A 4457-nucleotide genomic window follows, 5' to 3' on the forward strand; every position below is an offset into this window, starting at 1 on the left:
AAAATCCCTCCCTCTGTTCATTTTGCCCACATCATGTTTCAGTGGTTGGCCTCAGGTTCTTCAGCTTCCTGACAGTCTGAAGTCAGCTGACAGAGTTTCACCTGCTAAATACACAGAAAATCTTGTTAAAGCCGCACAGTTTGCCCAACAGTAATATTCCCATTAAGCCCTTTCTAAACACTTTATAACAATGTGTCATCACTAAATTATAAACTTCTTCTCCAGATCTGCACGACTGCACTTAGTCACAGACTTTATTTAATTGTCCTGCGGCTGCTATCATATATTTTACCAAACAGTTCTTCTCACACAGTCACAGATATATTTCTCTCAATGCAAACTTCACTCATGTCTCAGACAGGAAACTTGAGTTTTTCTTTTTTTTCTGTCCCCACTCATTCAACTAATTTGCATATTGAGTCACATCTCGAGAAGTTGCCCTGACAACAGAAATGCATATTCAAAACATTGCTGCGTAATTCAATTATTATTCTTTTATTTTTATTTCTACAGTCGTCACTTCTTTTGCTCAATCAGCTGGAAACCACTTCTAATTCACTATTTTAAACCTGCTTTAAGCTTCTAATCCCTGGTTGGTCCTCCCAGTCTCTTTTTCCTTGTCACAAAAGTCGCTCTATTGTCCTGCAACTTCCTGAGTTATTCCTCAGCTTCAGCCTTTAAGTGTGTTAAATCTACACCATTCAGCATTTATGTCATGTATTCACATTCATGAGTGTAAGCATGTCTTCATTGCGTGTATGTTGTGTGTTCATATTAATATTGAGTGTAAGCTGGTCTTCATTGCGTGTATGTTGTGTGTTCATATTAATATTGAGTGTAAGCTGGTCTTCATTGCGTGTATGTTGTGTGTTCATATTAATATTGAGTGTAAGCTGGTCTTCGTTGCCTCGATGTGTTTTTATAATCAGATTTAATTCCTGCATCTTTGCGCTGAACTGTGGATTCAAACTGTCTCACTTCTGATTCTCTCCAAAAACAATTTCACATGTGACAATTTCTACATGTGTGTTTTATATTTTTCTATTCATTTATGTATTATTAGTTCATTTATTTCTTTATCTCTCTCTCTCTCTTACTTTTTTTATTTACCTTTCTGTTGCGATGCTCTGGATGTTTCTAAACCCCACAAATGCAGTCTCACTGTTCAACCCAATTTTCCTATGCTGGCATCCTGGCAGCTGCACGCTTGACTTTTCTCAGTTCATGGGCAGTTATTTTGCGCCTTGGTTTTTCCACACGCTTCTTGCGACCCTGTTGACTATTTTGAATGAAACGCTTGATTGTTCGATGATCACGCTTCAGAAGCTTTGCAATTTTGAGACTGCTGCATCCCTCTGCAAGATATCTCACTATTTTTGACTTTTCTGAGCCTGTCAAGTCCTTCTTTTGACCCATTTTGCCAAAGGAAAGGACGTTGCCTAATAATTATGCACACCTGATATAGGGTGTTGATGTCATTAGACCACACCCCTTCTCATTACAGAGATGCACATCACCTAATATGCTTAATTGGTAGTAGGCTTTCGAGCCTATACAGCTTGGAGTAAGACAACATGCATGAAGAGGATGATGTGGACAAAATACTCATTTGCCTAATAATTCTGCTCTCCCTGTAGACTTTTGTCTTATCGCCTTAACCTCCATGGTCTCAAATTCTTTAAGGATATAATTTCTTTTAACCGGATTAGGGCAAATTTCATTTATCAAAATATTCCTGATCACTTTGTTTGTAAACCTGCTGTCACCAAATTCAACTCCAGCTATGCAGAGCTGCCTCAGTCCAGGAGAAATTTTAGAGTGCACAATATCTTCTTTTATCATTGATCTCAAAGGGACTGGGATGGCTTTCACTGGGGATTTATATCTCTTAGCAGTACATCTTACATCAAATTTCTCACAAAACGTCTCATGTTTTAGTAAGACCCCATTATCATCCATAAAATGAGCTACAGCCCAAATCCCTTTAGATCTCCATTCATCCACGTACACAGATTTCCTACACAAACGGATATACCTGTTGTTCCATATAGGGGTGTTGTGAGGAGTAAAGCTATGTTTATAGATTAATTTCCAGTAGAGACGGACCTGCTGATGGAAAGCTGAGAGTTTAACAGGTAACGAACTGCAATCAAAGTCACAACGTAACAAAAAGTCTATTCCACCCATTTTGCCAAAAATCACATTGGGAATAATGTTCCAAAAGGAATTTTTGTTCCTAATGAAAGATCTTAACCATTTCAATTTTAGTACACCATTCATAACATCAAAGTCAGTGGCATTAGCCCCACCCTCTTCATAATTCTTAATCACATCATTTTTCTTTATATAATGACATTTGTTCCTCCATATGAACCTAAAATTAAGAGTATTTATAGATTTAATTAGTTTTGGAGGTATGGGCAGAGAAAAGGCTGGATAGATGAGTCTGGACAGACTGTCCATGTTGGTTAGCAAGATTCTCCCAAACAGAGTTATGTCCCTTTGCAGCCACATGTTTAAAATTGACTTACACTTTTCTATATTGGTACAGATATTCTTATTTTCTGTTGATGTCTTATCCTTGCAAATTACAATGCCCAGATACTTCACCTCTTTTTTGATCTGCATATTATTTATTGCTTGCAGGGGACACTCATGCAGAGCTAGAATTTTGCATTTATTAATATTCAGCTGTAGGCCAGAAGCTTTGGAGAAATGGTTGATCGCCTGCAAGGCTAAAGGAATCTGGTCCTCATTTTTTAGAAACAGGGTGGTATCATCTGCCAGCTGACTGATTATTATCTGTTCACCCATCACAGTTAACCCCTTAATGTGACTGTTTTTAATCAAAATAATTCCTCTGACACAGAAGACCTACATTCCTGGTTTAATTCTTGCTGTCAAAAAATCATGGACTCTGTGGCTCCTTTAAAAACCAGGCAGCTTAAGGCTAAACCTGAGCCTTGGTTTAATGAGAGCAGTCGTGCTGTTAAGAGGGAATGTCGTCGAGCAGAACGGAGGTGGAAAAAGGATAAACTGCATGTATCATTTCAAATTCTCAAAGACTGCTGGCATCGCTACCAGAACACTGTTAAAGAGGCAAAAAGGGGATATTTTGCAAATATTATTTCTTCCAACTGTCATAACCCACGTGTGTTATTTAGGACCATTGACACTGTTCTTAATACTCCTTTGAATGTCTGTTTGGAAGTTTCTCCTGAGATTTGCAGTGATTTTCTGAACTTTTTTATTGAAAAGGTTGTCACCATCAGGGCTCTTATCACAGCTCCTGACTCTGACCCCTCTGTCTCTGTCCCTTGCGCTGCTGTTTTCACTCAGTTTGAGCTTGTGACGCTCTCCTCTTTAGAGGATGTGGTTCGCCATATTAAGCCCACAGGTTCCCCACGGGATCCTGTCCCTCCACAATTCTTTAAAGAAATTTTTCCTAGTATACAACAGTATGTCCTTGACATTATTAACAGCAGTCTGTCTTCTGGTGTGGTTCCTGCAAATTTCAAACATGCAGTAGTACAGCCACTGCTTAAGAAACCTGGCCTTGATCACACAGTTTTAGCGAACTATAGGCCTATTTCCAAGCTGCCTTTAGTCTCCAAGGTTTTAGAGAAAATTGTTTTTAGTCAACTGAAAGATTTTCTAGATGAAAATGGAATCTTTGAGGTTTTTCAGTCAGGTTTTAAAACCCTTCACAGCACAGAATCTGCATTACTAAGGGTTTTTAATGACATCCTTCTGGCATGTGATTCTGGTAACCATGTTGTTCTTGTCTTGCTTGACCTAACTGCTGCCTTTGACACAGTAGACCACAATATTTTAATTTCTCGATTACATGATGTAGTGGGTATTGGTGGCACTGCACTCAATTGGTTTAGGTCTTATTTGTCAGATAGAACTTTCTCTGTCAGCCTTCTCGGTTACGAATCGTCTTCTGCTCCTCTGTCATGTGGTGTCCCACAGGGCTCAATTTTAGGGCCACTGCTCTTTTCTCTGTATCTACTGCCTCTGGGTTCTATCCTTAGAAGGCATGGGATCTCATTTCACCGTTATGCCGATGACTGCCAAATTTATTTGACACTAAAACGCAAGGATGCCATCTCCATAAAACCTCTCTTGACATGTCTAGATGACATTAAAGCTTGGTTGGCTCGAAACTTTTTAAATTTTAATAAAAAGAAAACAGAAGTGTTGGTGTTTGGACCCAGTGGTCCCTGTGAGTCCTCCTCTGTTGTTTTAGGATCCCTGGAAGTCTATTTTAAATCTGTTGTTACTGACCTTGGTTTTAAGTTGGACAGTGATTTTAAATTGGACAACCAAATCAGAGCAGTGGTGAAGTCCAGTTTTTATCATTTAAGGCGACTGGCAAGACTAAAATCTTTTCTTTCGAGGCAGCACCTTGAAACAGTGATCCATGCTTTTATTTCTTCCCGCCTGGACTACTG

Source organism: Rhamphochromis longiceps, linkage group LG3, assembly GCF_057381845.1.
Source record: "Rhamphochromis longiceps isolate RC_006_pf linkage group LG3, R_longiceps_female_GT1.1, whole genome shotgun sequence".
Classification (NCBI taxonomy): domain Eukaryota; kingdom Metazoa; phylum Chordata; class Actinopteri; order Cichliformes; family Cichlidae; genus Rhamphochromis; species Rhamphochromis longiceps.